The sequence below is a fragment of the Cetorhinus maximus genome, chromosome 18 (assembly GCF_964194155.1).
Source record: "Cetorhinus maximus chromosome 18, sCetMax3.hap1.1, whole genome shotgun sequence".
In the NCBI taxonomy this organism is placed as follows: domain Eukaryota; kingdom Metazoa; phylum Chordata; class Chondrichthyes; order Lamniformes; family Cetorhinidae; genus Cetorhinus; species Cetorhinus maximus.
Window position 1 is genome coordinate 21,515,468 of NC_135896.1, and position 19,681 is coordinate 21,535,148.

At 40.7% G+C, this 19,681-nt stretch overlaps 1 long non-coding RNA gene across 1 annotated transcript in view; it reads left to right on the forward strand.

Annotated features, from left to right (window-relative positions):
- LOC144693456 (uncharacterized) overlaps positions 1 to 18,091 on the forward strand; it is a 62,848-nt gene extending 44,757 nt beyond the window's left edge. Inside the window, exon 2 of the long non-coding RNA XR_013579533.1 lies at positions 16,962 to 18,091. This is a non-coding gene — a long non-coding RNA (uncharacterized LOC144693456). The remainder of the gene's footprint in view (positions 1 to 16,961) is intronic.
- Positions 18,092 to 19,681: the final 1,590 nt, after the last annotated feature.

A 19,681-nucleotide genomic window follows, 5' to 3' on the forward strand; every position in this document is an offset into this window, starting at 1 on the left:
TCTTGACAGTCTTGCTGGTACCAGGAGAGGTTTATTTCTCACTACAGGATGACTCTTTTCTCTGTAGAATACCTGCCAGCATCTAAAGTTCAACATCAGTAGGATGGGGTAAAGCAGGTTAAGCACAAAACAGCAATAAATTACACTTTAAGGACATGTTTCTATTACATTTTACACTTACTTGTAAGAAAGGCAAAATACCAATAACTAGAAAGCAGCAAATAATCTTAATCAGGTTGGATTCCTCTGGGTTCCTTCATGTCCCAGCTCACATTGTGTGCCACACTCATCACCTGCTGTTCTTTCCAGCATCAGACTGCAGCAGCCCTACTAAAGTGAGCTATTAGTATCAGAACGCTTTAGGACATCAGCAGTTCCTATTGTGGGCTGCAATCTGATCACTGACATGTAAAAGGATGAAATTGCGGGTCTACATCAAACGTTATAGATATGTCAATATCCTAATAGTAAATCTTCAATGCAAACATTTTAGTTTCCCTTCTTCCCAAATCTGAGCTGCCTTGCTTGTGCCTGCAATGCATTCCCTGCCCTGAAAGAGTCCATCAGATGCACTTAGTATAATTTTAAACACTGACTGTTTTCAAGACAAATTTTAATTTGACTGGGAAAAGGCAAATTTAGTTTAAATTAAAACATGATAGGAGTATGGCATGAAACTATTATAAGTTTCATAATATTATTGTGGTTTGTTGTAAAGTAGGTTTATGGGTGTGACTGTAGATGGTTCTATCTGGGTGATTTAATTAAATTAGAGTCAGATAGGCTGCAAGCTTGAAATTATCAAAAAGAAGTTAGGGGTAATAGGCATTTGAAATGCTAATGATTAAACATGGGTGAGGTTTTAGCATGTAGGGCGTGAAGATATTATGAGTTTTTAGATAAGTGAAGTGGTTTTTTGGGTTTCAAAGGGATGGTAGGATGTTTACAACTAACAAGACAAATAGGGCAAGGTTATTACGTTTATTTTTCCCAAAAAGGTGGTGACCATATTGGCAACATGAAAGATTTTTATATTATGAGAAAAGTACATTTCCAAAGACATATAGAACAATGTAATTTACAGACTAAACATAGAGAAACATGCTTAAAGAAGGAAGGAAGGTGATGTTGTGGGGCCATGTAATATCTAACAGGATTGTGTGAAATAGCCCTGGGGAAGCTTCTAGCCACTAATGCAAAAGTCTGCTGTGTCGAATAACTAAATTTAGAGAAAAGGCTTTGGAATTCCGCTGTTGAGTAGGCGCTGTGGTAAACATGCTGGCTTGTTATTTAAATTTAAAATCTATTTTTGGACTGTTGCCTGAAAAGGGTTGTGTAGTTGGGAGCCAGGTTAGTTAGGAACTTTGGGATTTGTTATAGTATTAAGTAACTGTCACCTTGTGCACGTGCTTGAAATATTTTCTTTTGTTAATAAATATTTTAATTTAGTTTTTAAATTCTCTAAAGATGTTTGTGGACTTGTTACTTCTGAATTCAGAGCCTGAATCTTCTCATAATAATTACAAATTGCAAAACTGTTGTGATAGCTTGACCAAGTTTCCCTTGTGGATTTGGTCCACGTGGCACATATCATTTGCCTCATCGTAATAAGCATCAGGATCTTAATTGGATTATACATATCAGTTGCAACAGGACAGAGGGCAGAATTGAATGACCTCCCCCATTGTGCATTTGGTGGTGGGGGGGGGGGGGGGTGGCATTTAATCAGGTGGGAGGGTGGTGGGTGGGGACCCCATTGCCTTCTCGTCTCCGCCCTGATTAAGTCAATGATTAACTGAAATAAATTAAGCACAAGATTTCATGTTTTTAAACACAAACAAACTTTATTGTATATATTAAAGAATAAGAAAGCAAGGACCATTAACTTAACACTATAATATATAACTACATATGCTATGAATCTAGTTTTATTTTTATTCCCCCCCTCACCCCAAGAGCTCCTTTATCTTATGAAATATTGAAGGTTCATTCAGTTTCCTTGCAACCAACCCAATGGTATGCCATAGCCCCTTAGGATTCACTTTGATTTCTCCTCAGTGTTCCAGCTATTCTATGAGGTGCGAAATTTCATTGGGGATCCTTCTATTAGCTTTTGGCTAAGCAATTCTTGAATTTTTCTTCTAAACCTCATGACTGTGGACTTCTCATCTCAAATTTAGGCTTCACGACATCCTCTAAGCTGACTGTTTGTTTTCACTGTAAGCATGACTCTGGTTTCAAGTTATGCAAACCTTACCATCTCTCTTTTCCTCACAAACTCTAAGTGAACTGCAATCTGCACAAGACTAAATCTGTAATTGCCGTCTGCAAGGACAAACCCAGATAAATTAAATAAAAGAGCCCTCTAACCCCCACAGCCCACCTCCATGGCAAAGTGCCATACTTGGGGTGTTCCAAACAGAAATGAAAATTAACCATCTTACACCTTCAAAGCCAAACCCCCTCAATCTGTGACCCACATGAATAATTTAGATCTATAATGGACATAATTGCCTTCTTTCCTGACTTCCGAGTTCTACTAAAAGGTCCACAGATGGGTCACCCATTGTTTGAGTTTACTCACTTCCAACGGTGACCTTGTAAGATAAACATGGGGTACTTTTTAACTTTAATTAACCCAAGCTTGTTTGTTTTCTATTTAAATTATTTTTGTCTACTAAGTTCTTAATCAGACTGTCCATTTATCTTACATTTAACACGGTAATCTCCAACCTAAAAGTTATATTCCTCGTTCAGGCTTGCAACTGAACAGCACAACCATGCTAAAAAAAAAGCTGTGAGCAATGTCACAGGATATTTAATAATGTTAGAAAAAAGATTTCATTTCTGTCACTAGCTTCAGTGCTTGAAGTATTATGCTCATTACCTGGAAAGAGGGAGTCACTCTGAGAACTAATTTAACAAGAAACCTACTAGAAGTTATGAGAAGACAAGGTGATACAATACCACGATGAAAATTCAATTGATATACGAAGCAAATATGAGGATTAGGTATTTATGAACAGTCATCTCCAGCTGCATTACTGCTGCCAGGAAATTTAGGAATCCCTGTGGAGCTCCTGAATAACAGATCATTAGCAAAAATTTTCCAGATGAAGAAGTTCCACACAATATGCCAGCAGTGTGACCCATCTTCACTCTTATTTCAGCCTATCTGCTGTTAAAACCCTCATTCATGTTTTTGGTATCTCCAGATTTGATTATTCCAATGTTCCCCTAGTCATCCTTTCACCTTTTACGCTCCAAAAATTTGAAATCATCCAAATTCTGCTGCCCATATCTCATTCCACCCCAGACTCCACTCACCTGTGTTTCCTGATAGGCCTTGGTTATAATGTTAGTCTTAATCACCTATTCAAGCCCTATCATGACCTTCCAGGGTTTCTTTGTAACATTTTCCAACCCTACAATTGCCGCACTCAGAACTCTGCATTACTTCAGCTCTAGTCTCTTGTACATTGCCCCACCATTGGGAGCTGTATCTTCAACTGCAGTGCTCAATTGTTCTGTGCTTAATTATGTGAGTCTGTCTACAATCGATACTGACTGTGCTTGATTGGTTAAGCCTGCGTGTGGATTCAGGGAAATATTTACAAACTGTAAAAGGGGCTGGAAGCCAGAGCTGAAGCATGGAGTTTCAAAGCATGATAAACAAAACCTGTTGCACACTTAGAAGCTATCGTCAAGTCTGCACAGATCTGAGATTTAAAATCTGCAACATCAATCATTTAGGCCGCACACTCTAGAATTCCCACTCTAAGCGGGGAATTTTAAGGCCCCGTCACAGCGAGGATGGGGCTGGAAAATGCGGCAAGTTGTTCAGAACTCCATTGACTTCAGTGGGACTGGAAGATCCCCCTGGCAGGACGGGCCATAAAATGCTGCTCTAAATCTCTCACCCTCTCCAACTCTTTCTCTTCCTTTAAAACTCTTCCTTAAAATCACTTTTTTCAGCAAACTTTGGTCACTCTTCTGGATATCTGATTCTTTACCTTTGCACCATTTTTGTTCGATTATGCTTCTGTAATGGACCTTGGGACATTTTTCTAGGTTAAAGATCCTCTACAATTACAATTGTTAATGTCTAAAGCGCAGAAAATAAAATTGAGTTATTATAGAACATATTAATCCTGAAAGATTAGCAACAGGACTTTTGTTACTATAAGCCTGCCTTCAAGTCAAATGAGAATCTTATAGAAAATGAACTTTCATGCATTGTCACTTGAATTGCCACATGAACAAATTGGTAATCTTTTACTTCTCTGATTCTTTCTATAATCAAGGAGAAGGTAAAGACCATTTTCAAAAAAACACTTCAGGAGCCTAAGGCTCAGATAATGTAAACATGGTGCTAAATAGCAACATGAGATATTTCAATTAGATAATAATTTAAAAAAAAATTATCCTCCCATTGCGCTTATTACATCTCGTCTTGAAGATCTGAAGATACTGATTTACACTGAAAACAGCTGAGTGCTTTTTACATTATTATTTTATCTCTGATGGAGGTGGTGCGCTTCCAAACAAGAGACTAAAACATTGATAGCAAGGGTGTGGAAGGCCCAAGGAAGGAAGTGCGAAAGAATAGGCATCAGGCCAGGCATCACTCAGCACACTTCTGGTACGTGACATGACAAGTTAATACTAGATTTCCATGTAGAAGGAAATTTACTGAAGTAAAGGAGGCACGGCGAACTGGGGGGAAAAAATCAGCAGAAAATGGAACGCAGCCAAGATTAAAGCATCATTTACTTCCAACATGTGTTACATCCTGCCCCTATGCGCCTCAGGCATCAGAGGTAATGGTGCTCTGAAAGGAGGGAGCTAATTTGGTCAGAAGGGAATGCAATCAGCCAGCCATCTACTTCTTTTACAGATAACTAATTTTGAGTTAGAGGCATCCTATTTGTGCCTTTTCCTTGCATTTTTTCTTTTTAGTTCTCAATACTTTATCCTTAACAACAGTAACTAACATTAACATTGTGAAACGTCCCAAGATGCTTCACAGGTGTGTTATCAAACAAAATTTGACATAGAGCCACATAAGGAGCTACTAAGACAGATGTCCAAAACGTTGGTCAATGAGATAGGTTGAAGAAGTGTCTCAACAGACAAGAGAGATGGAGAGGTTTAAGGAGGGAATTTCAAAAGTTAGAGCTTAGACAGCTTAAGACACAGTCATCAGTGATTAAAATAAGGCGTGCACAAGGGGCCAGAATTGGAGGAGCTTTGAGATCTTGGAGTTGTAAGGCTGGAGAAGGTTACAGAGGTTAGGAGGGGTGAGGTCAGGAGAGAATTTGAAAACAAGGAGGAGAATTTTAAAACAGGGAGGAGAATTTTAAAATCGAGACATTGCTGAGTAGGGAGCTAATGTAAGTCAGCGAACGCTACAATGATGGGTGAACATAACCTACTTTGAGTAAAGATATGGGCAGCAGAGCTTTGGAAGAGCTCAAGCTTATTTAGCGTGGTAGATGGGAGGCCAGCCAGGAGAGCATTGGAATAGTGAAGTCCAGAGGCAACGAAGGTTTCGTCCCAAATGAGCTGAGGCAGGGATGCGGTTGGATGATGTTGCAAAGGTGGAAGGAGGTGATCTTGGTGATTATGCAGAGGTGTGGTCATCTTGGGGTCAGACACAATACCAAGCTTATGAATGATCTGGTTCAATCTTAGAAAATAGCCAAGGAGAAGGGTGGTGTTGCTGTCAAGGGAATGGAGTTTGTCATAGGGGTTGAAGGCAATGGTTTCAGCCTTCCCTTTATTTAATTGAAGTAAATTCCTTCTCATCCAGTACTGGATGTTGGCCAAACAGTGTGACAAATCAGCGACAGTGGAGGGGCTGGGAGAAGTGGTAGAGAGGTAGAGCTGGAATGTTTTCAGATGATATAAATTTTTGGAGGTTGGTGATGATTAGGGTGGAAGAGGCAGGGGTGGCAGTGGGGGTGGTTTGCTCAAACAAAGGAAGCTACAGATCCTGGGGTTGGGGGGTGGGGTAGGGTCTGGTTCTCAGGGGCCTGAGGGCGGAGATGGCCTTATAGTGGAGGAGAACCAGAGGCCTTGGGGAAGGGGTGGAACCTCATCCATGAGTGGGGGGGTTTGGGACGTGATGGGCGTTCGGAGTATATTCATATCAAATACTGTGAATTGGATCTCCCATTTTGAGAATAAGGAATTTTCGAAGGGGAAGTTATGTTACTACAATGTGATATGGAGTTAATTGGTCTACCTCATAAGAATAGTAAATAAATATTGCGTATTTTATTTAATAATCGTTTTTATAAAGCCTTTGTAAATTTTATATTCAGCAAAGTGGGTGGTTACTGATGGGAAATGGGACACTGCCAATTCAGGCACCAAGAACCAGCATTATGAACTCACAAGTCAGGTACAGTAGTGCAGTTAGATACAGACACAAGTTCTCTCTGATCTGCCTGCAATAATGAGCCAAATCCTCCGAAGTGTGTTTTTTTCATTTCACAGAATCACACAGTGCAGAAGAGGCCCTTCGGCCCATCGAGTCTGCACCGACACGTGAGAAACACCTGGCCTACCTACCTAATCTTACACTAACTACACTTACTCTGTGGTCGCTCTAAGTGGGATTGACACTTGAAAGCCATTGAAGTCCCAACCAAAGACTGTGCTGTGGGCCCTACCCACTAGACCAATAACTTTCAGTGTATCAAACTGGGCTGGATTAATCGCAGGTCACAGAAGGTGTACAATAATTGGTTAATGAATATGTTAATGAGACCATGATGATATTAGTGATGTACCTATGACATCAGTAGTCAGATGACTGAGAGGTTCAAGACAGCTAGGAGCAGAACAGTCTATCTCCTGATTACCATGTGCTTACTATGAGGTATTTGTAAATAGTTTATAATAAAAGGTTTGAAGTTAAACAATACCAACTGTCTTAAGTCAGTCCAAAAGGATCAAAGCCTCATCAAGGTTAAGTAAGCCAATACAGCATGGTATTAGTGAAATCTCACTAAACTCGGCTGCAACACCAGAAGCTTTCAAAGCACATTGCAGTAGCTTAGGTATATACATACCAAAACAGAGGGAAGAGCTGGTGTCCACCCACAGCACCACCCAATCCTCCATAAATGGTCTGGCAGTGGTTGGGTAGTATGGTTTTCACCAAGCCAGGATGGAAAAGAAAGTGGTGTGCAATGTGAAATGGGCTGCTGATTCACTATGACCCCATTTTGTGCTACTTCCGCAGGCCAAATTCATCCCACATCTCTTTTCAGATCCACTTTTCCAGTGAATCAGAGTTGTGTTTGTTTTTTTTCCCTATATCGTATATGAGTTTCTGTGGTTCAATTGCAATGGAAGTACCTCAAACTGTTATGCAGGTCAGCTGGGTAGGATCAAGGATAAAATCCTTTACATTTTCATTGATTGTGCCATTTCTCTTTTTGACAGTTTATGAGAATGTTTCCAAAAGCTACACATCTTTTTCTTTGGATGGATCAATTTTTATTTTGGTGTCAAGCTATCAGGCTGCATTACCTGGTTAACTGAGCCATTATAAAAATCTCAAGCCAAAAGCTACCAAGAATGACATGTTGGAACCACAAACTGTTCAAAAACACGGCCTGTTCCTGCACTGGACTGATCCCATCACCACTCCCAGGTTCCAATCTGTTACCAACTGAGTTTTGATCTGAGGCCTTACACCACAGGTACCCCCTTAAAAATGCTCCATATTAATGTCGGCCATGAAATCATTTCATCACAGTTTTCCTGAAATGACAATGAATATATAAAGATTTCTTCATACCAGTTTTCGCTTAGCATTAAATTAAAGGAATGCCACTAGGAGGTAATAATGTTAAAACACAATTTTTTTTTAGTTGCAATGGGACTGCAAATTTTTAATCTGCCAAAAATTGACAGGTTTGTGCTTTTAAATTACTGTGGATTAAGTTTAGAGATATAGTCAGTCCCTCAATCGTTCGCTGCCACTGATAATATCCTCTTGATTTTTGATTCCGTAGCAAGTCCAGAGCATGCTATTTTTGTTTTGTAAATAGTACATGAGAGAAAAATAGCCTCATATTTATACCTCGGCTGATCACAGGGCTCAGAAATGACACACATGCAATGGCCTTGAAGCTGTAGAATTGCTAAAATACAGACAAGTGTTGTGTTACAAATTCCTTTCTGCTCTATTTTAGTGGAAGCATTAACCTCTGCTGAAATAGCAGAGAGAGGAATTTCAGACAAATGTGTTAAGCCTTGCTGAGCGGCTGTGTATTCTCTGAGCTAATTAGTTCCTTTGAAGGCTGTTGTTATGTGGGTAAATGAAACAGGCATTTTTCCACAGACCAAGATGCCAAAACTGCTGAGAGAGCTATAACCAGTTAATTTACTTTTGTTTTGCGTGAGGAATGCTGTGTCGAAGTTCCTTCTCTTCTTCCAGCAGTGGCATTTAATGCCTTTAATGACACATGAAGGGCATCACTGTCAACTGTAAGGAAAGGGTTATTGGATTGGCGACTAGTTCAGAGCAGTGTTTATTATGTGGAAACTGGATGGGTGCAATACTTACTTACTTACATCAATACATGTTAATTGCAGTGATACTTCTGAATTCCAGCTACTCTTGTCTCCACATGGGTGAAATTATTTATCCCTGGTGCCATTCCAGTAAATCTCCCCTGTACCCTTTCCAAGACTTTAACCTTCTTTCTAAAGTGTGGTTCACAGAATTGGAATAATACTTTAATTGGAGTCCTAGCCAGTCCTTGTTTTCATACTCTATGATCTGGATTTCGCCCTTTGAGTTGGGAATCGGGAGCCGGGCTATTTCTTGATGCTCTGTTCCCACTTCCAGGTTCAATCCGCTCACTCAAGCTATTTCCCCCGTGCAAAGTCAGGTCGGGCTAGAGTCAGGACCGCTGCCTCCCAAAGCAGGCCTGAGGCAGGAGGGAGGTTGCCGAGGTGGGTAAGTTAAGAGGCCCATCTCTGTTCGCTGAGACATTGGCCCATTTAGGTTCATGACATGTTAGGCACCTGAGCCCTCATCCCTCAATCCCTCACCCACACCCACTCTCATACCTCCTCCATACCCTCAAGTTTCCTCCATACTAATCATGCATCCTCCATACCCTTATGACCCCTCCATACCCCATAGCCCCTCCATATCCACTCACCCAGCATCCACTATGTACAGAACTCATGACCCCAATAATAGCACTCAGAATTCTTTTAAATGTTCATGAAATTGTAAAATTAAACAAACAACCAATTAAACCCCACTTGAAGAAAACTCATTTCTCTTAAAACCTCATAAAACTGTCAACCAAACACACATCCATTCAAACTGCACTTAAATGGTCATAAATCTGCTAAAATAAACAAACTGCCATTCACAAACCACTTCCAAAAAATCAACAATCCTGTTAAATCTTCTTAAAACCGTCAATCAAATAAAGCTGCTGAGACAGCTATAACAAGTTAATTTACTTTTGTTTTAGTGAGGAATGCTATGTGAAGTTCCTTCTCTTCTTCCTGCAGTGGTATTTAATGCCTTTAATGATACATGAGTGACATCACTGTCAACTGTCCCCTTGACAATTGTGTCAATTACTCCTGCCCTGCTGAGCTCAATACATTAGTGGGGTTTGGAGCTCAGCCAAACATTCATAATGAGATTCCATTGCACAACTGCATCAACAAAACCTCCGGAGCTGAAACATTAAAGTCTTTGAAGTTGTCTTAACAAATAACTCAGCCATATGCTCTGTTTTCTCAAAGGTTCAACTGATGGCTGGGCTGTGAATCAATCTAAATATCAAAGCACAGGTCCAGATGACACATTGAAATCTGATTCTCAATACTGTCCAGTGCAGAAGAGCCATTTATAAACTAAACAAAGTACTCAAATGCATCTGAGCACTTTCACAATGCTGGTCAATTTAGTGGTCACTTACCTTATAATCACAGAGCCCTATCATCTACTACTTCATTAAAAACAGACTTAAATTATCATATAGCATCTAATCATGACAGTTAAAGCTGGCAACATCTTTTAAACATGCCTGTCAAAAGTTCCCGACTCTACAGCTGGCTATCCCAAGGTTCACAAACTCATTGGCCTGACGTGGTTCACACAAGCTGCAGAAACCCAGCCACCTCACTGAAAATCTGAAACTCAGTTAAGTTTAAAATTGAGATAGACATTAATATGAAATACCCAATGCCAGTTTGGGTGCGTGCCAAGACATGGCTGCACCTGTTAAAATGGTGACCAACAGGAATCAGTTTTCAAATTCAAACTTATGGTACTCCTGCCTCCATTTGCAGCCACCTCATGTGGGTTTGCTCTGAGTCAGGCCGGCAGAAGTAGTTACATAGCCAAGAATTCCATATGTTTTTTTTTTAAAAAGCCTTATCAACTTGGTCCTTGCACTTTCAAAGGATTAAGTCACGTTATTTCAGCAGTGTACATTTGGGAGACTTTTGGGTCCAGTTTTCCCTTCAGTCAAATAGTTTGGAATGAACAACAAAGCCAGAATTCATCTGACATCCTTAGAGAACTGAATACTGTTGGTGTTCCTCCAGTCACACAGAGACCTTGGTATCTTTTATGCAGAAATCACTTGGGAATGGGACTTGGGGCTCTCTGTTGAAGAGACATAATGGGAAGATGTATGGAGTTGAATTAACAAAACGTTTCACTGTATTTGGAGGACAGAAATTTGATTTAAGCTTTTCTATACAATCTATCCTACACAAGGGAGATACCTGTTATAAATTCCCCAACTGCAGCACGAGCAATGCTATACACAGTACACTTTCTAAAACAAAGCCAGAGCAATTTGTTAACAATTCAGGTCAGGTGACAGTGGACCTAAGACAAACACTGAGTAATGCTCATGCTGTGACTGAGCTTTTGGCCACCTCTCCGAAAAGCTCATTCAATGGCCTTCTTTTGCCTTCTGACGCTTTTATGAAATGCTTTGGGATTTTTTTTTCCCCCTTACGTTAAAGACACTGCATAAATGCAAGTCATTGCTGTTAGTGGAGCTATGGTCCCCTCAAGTTATACTGGAACTCAGAAGATGCTCTATTGTTTGTGACAATGGGTTAACCTTCTCCTTAGCACTGCAACTTGGGCACATTCTTACAGATCTGAAAGCTGATCCGAATATTCACATTCTGCAGCGACTTACCGAAGGCAAGTGTAGGCTGACATTTCAGATAAGCAGAAGATGTCCATTGTAAACTCCTAACTGCCAGTTTAACAACATCTCTTCTCCTTCCTCCTTCCCATCTTCCCTTTTATTCCCATTAACTATCCCTGAATCAAAGAAGTATACTGCTCCATTTCAGTTTCGGCCCACAACCATATGAGTTTTGACTTTTACGAAGTCTGACACTGCAAAATGCATAACCTATGTTTCAGCTTCGTCAATCTGTGACATTTGAACCGTATCTTTTACTTGGCAACAATAATGAAAAAAGAAGGCAGTATGAATCCATGGTGGCAATGGTAAACATTGGCAGGGGTGTAAAGCAGACAATCTTGGCTTGGAGCCCATTATACAACCGTCCGACTTTCCGTCCTGTTAGCTTCAATGGAAAGCCACATTGGGCAGCGTCCATAATGGGTGACTGATCCAAGACCGCCACAGTTCCGGCCCTATCAAAATTAAGAGTTACCTTTTCCTCACAGACATCCTGGATGAAAAAGTATCGATCATAATTAGATGATCTACGCTTCTTAATTGAATGCCACTCATTAAAATTCTCAGATAATTCACCCAATTTTCAATTACCACTTTGCCGTGCCCATGTGCTTGGTTTAATTCAGATTATTAGATTTCTCAAATTGTTCTTGGCTCAAATGTGACTGAGGCATCAGGGTAGGCCGTGTACATTTGAAAGGTGTGTCAGAATTGTGATCCTTTATTTGGTTTGGTTTCTTTTAGATATTTGTATTTGGAGAATATTGTTGAATATTCATATGTGGAAAGCATTTCAATCTCTGGAGAGTTAATTTGGTGGCTGTAACAAGCAGCTTTAGTTCTTAATTACTTCATTACTTTGCAATTTTTAAACAAACTATTTTACCACCCATTTAATTTTCTGTTAAAGAGTTAGGAACACACTGACTGAAATAATTATTTATACCACATATAATTGCAATATTATGCAAATACATTTAAATTAACTAATTAAATAAATTGACTGTATTGGAAAAACTACGTCTTAATTTATTGTTTAAATGGATCATACATATGCTTTTTTATAATATTAGTTTATTGGTCATTATGTGGTAACAATCCACCACTTTGATATTAATATGTATCTGCAAAAAGGCAGCAATTGAACACATGTTTGCTCTTTTAGCAAGATGATTAAAGATTGTTATTTTCAGCCCTTTCACATATGCGCTTCAGGTGAGTAAATTCAAATAGTCCCATGAAATCTCACAGTTTGGCTACCCTGGGGTGGGAGAGAGAGCTAGGTCTCCTGCTTGTCAATCTCCATTATCCTATAACTCTTGATCCGCTGTGAAGATGCAATCATAGGGTATCAACACAAGAGTGGGAGAATGAGGTCGCCTGACTACCAGGGCATCTAATTTTAGGCCACCTCAGACAGTCATTTTCCTACTGGTTTGCACTGGCAACAAAAGTAATAAAGGCTTACATTTCCATCGCGCCATTCATGACCACGGCACATTTCAAAGCACTCTACATCCAATGCAATAATTTTGAAGTATAATCACTGTTGTAATGTAGGAAATGTGGCAACCAATTCACGCGCAGCAAACTCCCACAAACAGAAATGTGATAATAATCAGGTCACCTGCTTTTATGATGTTGATTTGAGGGATAAATATTGGCCAGGACACTGGGGACAACTCCCCTGCTCTTCTTCAAAAGATCTTTCATGTTCATTTGAGAGAGCAGACAAGGCCTCAATTTAATATCTCATCTGAAAAATGGCACTTGACAAAGTGCAGCATTCCCTTAGTATTGCACAGTCTTTATTTTTGTGCTCAAGTCTTAGAAAGGGTCTTGAACCAACGGCCTCTGGCTCAGGGCGAGAGTGCTACGTAAGAACTGAGCCATGGTCGACGCTAGAAAGTTTAACTACAGCTGGTGCTATGTGAACTTCAGAAAGTTCATTTTACATTTTTTACAATTGGAAAGATTTAAACCACCCTTTGAATGATGTTGAGTAAAATTTTCCTCATGCATTGAACAGAAAGAATGAGGTGGAACAAAAACAAAAATACCTGGAAAAACTCAGCAGGTCTGACAGCATCTGCGGAGAGGGATACAGTTAACGTGTCGAGTCCGAATGACTCTTCATCAGAACTAAGGAAAATGTTTTAGATTTCCAGCACCCGCAGTATTTTGCTTTTATATAAGAATGAGGTGGAGCTAGCAGAGTAACCCAATGCTGCTGACTCTGCACTTTTGTAAGCAGTGATCCATTTCCACACAGTGCCTACTCAGTATAAATGAGCAATTGAAGTTACGTACTGAGAGTTGTATAGATCCTGAGTGCTGTGTTAGCGCATACGTTTATTGCAGCATACTGATTTAGTGGTAGCTTTATAATTCTAGTGGACACACTGATCCTCCAAATAAAGCTTCCCTTATGACATTATTAATCTGGTATTGCAATTAATGAATGATAGAAACAGGAATTTTGTGAAGACTAATGAAAACCTGTCTCTGCCGTTGTTCTAATGACCAGATCACTGTCATATTGATTGTATCATCTTAATTTGCAATTCCTGAGGTTACCAAGATATTTGCATTCCAATTTAAAAAAAAATTCCCTGGTGGCGCTCAGAATAATAAAATCACGAGATTACATGACGATTGTGACATTGTTTCTGAATTAGCATATAAATAAGACCTACATTTGCATGCCTTTGGAAATTAGCTAGAGAAAGTCATTTTATTAAATTCACCAGGTAGTTGAGAGCAACTCGCACCTCCCTTTGAAATCAGGTCCATTGTCCAATAGACACTACTTCAGGAAAAATTGTTAAAATGTACTGGCTTCAGCAGGCTGTTCCTGAAAGGCAGGTGATTACAAATCTCTAACTACAGCCGCATAATAAATAAAGGCACTTTGGAGAATGCTAACAATGTCCCTTCTATTATTTGAAAGGGAAGGCTGATAAGAGTTCAGAATAGGCTGTGATAGATTGTTACGACCGATCGCCAGGTGAGATCCCCTGATTTGTTAACTTCCCAAATGGGACTCCAATTTTATGTTCTCGGGTGAGGAGGAATGAGCTGGCTCCCCTTCTTTATTCAACCGCCTCGGTTGGTCGCAATAAGGTTAATTTAAAAGGGATCCCTTCTCCCCTGTGGATATCTTTTCCAAGTCCAAATGTGTTTTTTTTTTAAAGGGGCCAATTAAACCAGGCTTTCTTGAGTCAAAGAAAAAGTGTGTCTATTAGTTACTAAAAATCCCAGAAAAATAATAAAAACACAACATACATACACACAGATCAGAAATGAGAAGTTGAGTCCAAATAAAAGTTTTAAAACATATACAAATCAGTCTTTGGCTTGTCCGTGAGGCTTAGATGGTGAAAAGTTGCGGCCGTTAAATTGGGTGATTCTGGTAGAGATGACTCTGGCAGCTTAGCAGTTGGTTTGGAGACACTTGGTTCTGCAGGTTGGCTGAAGAAGCTGTCTTATTCCCTTCTTGATTGTGGCTTTATTAGCCTTGCCTCCAGCAACAGACAGAAAGAGAGGGCTGCTTGTCCATGGCCCAATTGAGGACCTTAAGTGGGCAATTAAAGCCAACTTAAAGGCTTCATCCCACTATCGCTCAGATTTAACAGGTAGCAAGAGAGGCCTGTGCCCAACGTGCAGCCTGGCAGGTTCATTACAGCAGCTGCTGGCCAGTGAAAGGGAGGGGGATGCTCCTGGTGCCAATCAGAGGTCACCCCCCCACCCCCCACACATGCGCCATCCCCGCCCCATACACACAAACACACACACACACACTCACTCAGTTGTCCCTCCCTGCATCCACCTACTACAGCCCCTGCCCTGCCCAATATGCTCCCCAGCCCTCTCACCCTCCTCACTGTGGCCTGCCAGCCTGGCCCCAATGAGATCCAGGCTTACCTGGAGGTCCGGGTCCATCACTGAATGCCTCCTTCTAGACAGAGCTGCATTACCGGCAGTGGTCACCGCCTCTCAGTGGCGCTGCCAGTACTGCAGAGATTATCCGGCAACTCTGTGAGGTGGGACTTCCTCCTGAAGAGGGGCAGAAATCTCATCTCACAGCAATTAAAGGTCCGTCGGCCGAAAAATTAATGCAGAGCAGGCCAGCCAACCTGAGGCGGGCTCGCCCCTGATATTTACCCTGGGGTGTGGGGAGCCCACCCTCAATGTATAATCGAGCCCATTAACTCTTTCCGTATTTCTGCAGGTGCTGCCTGACCTGTTGAGTACCACTAGCATTTTCTGTTTTTAAGGTGAGAAAGAAACACTGCAGATTCCCATGGCAACAAATCAGTGCCAGAGTCAGGCCACAGCCACCATCACAGAAAAATACAGGGAAACACAATTATAACTTTTTAATAACGTGACAGCTGAATCCATTGTTCTATTACACAGCATCCACATAATTCATATGATGTATACTTCCACCCATGAAAAATAAAACAGAATAAATGTGTGGTACCTCTGACGTTTAATTTATTCCTCAAAGGAATTGTCTCCTTCTAACACCTTTTCCTTGAGTGCAAAATATGTATTGCACCCTCAGTCGCATCTTGCACAAAATTTGCCAAGGTATTTCAAGATCTGTTTGAGTGATATTTGCTCTCTGCCTGAAACTGAAAGAGTACATGGCAATCTGGGCTTCTTCCTGGGAGCTTAGCTAATGTGGCAGGGCCCCCATAAACGCTACTGCACAACTGATAATGTAACAGGGAAAGTTAAGGGGACATGTATCGGGGTGTTCAAAACCCTGGCGGGTTTTTATAGAGTCAGTAAGGAAAAAACCATTCCCAGTGTTGGTTGGTTGACAGGATTACACCCATTTAGGGTAATTAGCAAAAGAACCAGAGGTGAGATGAGGAGAAAGTTTTTTCATAAGTCCATCTGGGCCTTGTTACTTTGAGGCAGTGGCTGAACATACGAAAGACCCAAGCACCAAGGTTTTCAGACAATGCAATGAAAATCTTGGTAGAGGTGGAAGGAAGGAGATGTGTCCCGTATCCACAGAGGGGCACGAGGCCTTCTAGCCGTATGCGCGGGAGCAAGTAAAGGTGGAAGTCAATGCCAGGTGTCTTGTTCCAAGGACATGGACGCAGTACAGGAAAATGTTAAACAATCTGACACGAGTTGCCAAGATGAGTGAGGGGATCTTCAAATGGGATATCCTTCCAACTGCACCACTAGCTGCATCCGTCGCATATTTCACTACACCCCCATCACCCTACCAACAAGCTTTATCAATCAGTATTTAACTCTTCAATTCATATTCTTTACCTCATTATTACACACATACCCAATGTTGCAAGCCTCTCACCCACAACTCACTGCTCGCACACACTGGCACCTATTTAACTATGACAGCCACTTCAGCCAAACATATTGTAACTCACTGACGCACACGTCCCTTTCTTGCAGGAAAAAGTCATGCAAAACAGCAGGCAGCAGGAAAGAACTGAAGAAGACAAGTGTTCTAACCTCCATGGAGGAGACAATGCTGATCGCCATAGGGGGGGACATTGCTGAGACCACTAGTGGGGCTGGAGGAATTGATGATGAGGGTAGCCACACCCTAATACTGATTCTTCCATCCCATCTCTTTCTCATCCCACAGTCTCTTCTCACTCACAAGCTACAGATGATGTAAGCAAGCGCTCCTTACTTTCTCCTCTCCTCTCCCCGCAACCTAACTCTTGAATATTTTTTTCATTTCAGATAATCAAGAACTGGAATGTGCCCAGATATTTGAGGAAGAGGAAGAAGACATTGAAGCTGAATAGACACCTATTAGAACTTCCACTTGCAGCCACCAGCTCAGAGACTGACACCAGATGCTAGGTGCTAGGATAGCTAGGGTAGTGGAAGGATTTAACATGGTGAGACACTGAACAGAGCTGGGGGAAAGGATTACGCGGGTGCAAGATGCTGCTTAGATTTTCATCAGCAGTCTGGAGGGAGACAGAAATGTAAAAGTTAAGAGTCACAGTCACATTGACAGCCACAGGCAATGCTGTCCTTGTCCTACTTTGAGATTGGAGTTGGGGCTACAGCAATTAGCAGATTTAAGTCCCAATCTCTTTAATGAAGCAAAGATATCTCAAGAATTGGTCACTGACATTGAAGTAACAGAATTACTTTCTAAAATCTCTTGAATAATATGGCCTTTGCTGAGAGCCCTTCTCTCCCTCATCATCTACAGACCCCAATTTCTCACCTTTGAAGGGGAGAAATTTGCAGGGATTACAGAGAAAGGGCAGGGAATCGGACTGGTTGGATTGCTCTTTTAAAGGCCTGACATAGGCACAATGGGCTGAATAGCCTGCTTCTCTGTTGCAGCATTCTGATTCCATGATGATAGGTAAGCTGATGTGATATGGAAGACAATAGTATGCCTTCCTACCCCCCCACCCCAGACATCAATACAATAGTGGGCCAATTCAAATGTACACTGACACAAAGTAAGTTAGACTCTCAGGACTTCCTGTCCAAGTACTGTGTATCCTTCAACACCATCCCACCCCTCCACCCCAACCATCCATGGCCATTATCAACAACAACCTCTTTGCTTTAAAAGAAACAGCAGACTGTAAAATATCACACAAATGTGTAAAAGTTTATTCAGCACTACCATCTACAGGAGTTTCAGGTTGCTCAAATAAGCTAAAATGCTCTTAATTAGCTCACACATTCAGCGAATAAAGAGAACTAGATTTGTATCTGATTAATTGTCACTAATAGGATTAAGACTGGTAATTAATATTTCTGGCTACATTTGAGAATACTGGCAATGACTTTTACATGAAACTATGCAAGTGATCAGCTGCAGAATAAAACAGAAGCTGTAACATCCTGTTTCACTGGAATCATAACAAAGGTTTATTATTTTGTTTAATGATTGTCACTTGTAGCCAATTCTGAAAAGATTTTTTTTTTTTTTTGCAAGTCTCTATTTTGCAGTGAAAATGAAATAATGTTTGAAAATGATAACTTAAATTTCTGGGCACAGACCCATTGATGTATACTTAAAAAAAAAATCTCACAACCAGACAGGGCTACGGGCCAAGTGCTGGAAAATGAGATTAGAATAGATTGGTAGGTGCTTGATGGCCACATGGACATGGTGGAACAAAGCTCCTGTTTCCGTGCTGTATAACTCTATGACTCTAGAACTGGTGATGGTCAATCTAACCCTATCTAATCTTTTAATCAGGTTCTGTCATTGCAATCACCATCATTGTCTTCTGCTGGTTAGGAACACCATTTCTTCCAGGAATTAAATGCACCACCCTTGTTCTATCTTCTACAGTATGATAGTTCACAAAATGTCTTCTTGCTGCGAGGCCTATCTGGTTGGTAGCTGAATCATGTAGATGCTTTTCAGGATGAGTGTCTGTGTGGGCATTGAAGAAATCCTATACAAAAGACAATGAAAAAGGTAAGGTTCAAAAAGGAAGGAAGAGTTTTAGGGGAATTAGCAACTGCTTTGGCTATTCCATAACCATTAGTTTATTTACGTTACACCTGGCAAGCTAGAAATTCACTCTTCAGTGTCTGGACTAAAACCTCGATTGGTGGACATGTGCCAGTATTACCTTTGCCAACAGTGTACAGAACATCTAGCTGTCTTACTGGTATTTATTTTCAAATTAGCTGCGTTAATGGTTTATAAGCAATCAAGTTTTAATCAATTTTACACTTTGGAATGATGATGTGGGGTAATGTTTGCGAGCTAACACCTTTGTTTGAAATGCTATCGTCCACTAATCTAGATGAGGCATAAACCCATTTATTTTTTAAAACCTCCACTCCACTAGCAGAGGGAGCAATTTTGGGTAAACACATGGAGCATTTGTATGGCCTTAGCCCACAGTGCAAGCTCAATGCCTCATTTAAATTTGGGTAAATGATATACTTTCTTTAGTTGGCTCGCCTGCTGCAACAAAGAGGCTCGTCATCACAGGACAGTTGCTATGGAATTAGAGGGTTAACTGGTTATCTCCATTACTTATTTGTATCAGCAAATAGCATAATGAAATATCAGATTGCAGCCCCAACGTTCCTACTGGACATTTAACATTTACTTTCATCGCAGTGCGGTAGGAAAAGAAGAATGATAATTTCATAGAATCTGTATTGTTGATACATTCCTTTTCTGGTCTATAGAAAGGGGAAGAGATCAAAATCTGCTTTGCCAACTATAAGTGTAGTGAAGGGCAACAGGGTAACAAGGGTATGACATCCCTTTGTTGGTTGATTTGGGAGCTTTAACTGTGCTGTTAGTGGACTGCAGCGAAGCTTTTTCACTTTAGCAGGGTTATCTTTGGCATTAGGGTCACTGCATTCGAAATCACGGTAACTGCTATGTTCATGAGCAGTATCCTGGGACTCAGATTGAAGCCGAACATTTAATCCGTTCGGCAGATAAAAGAATACTG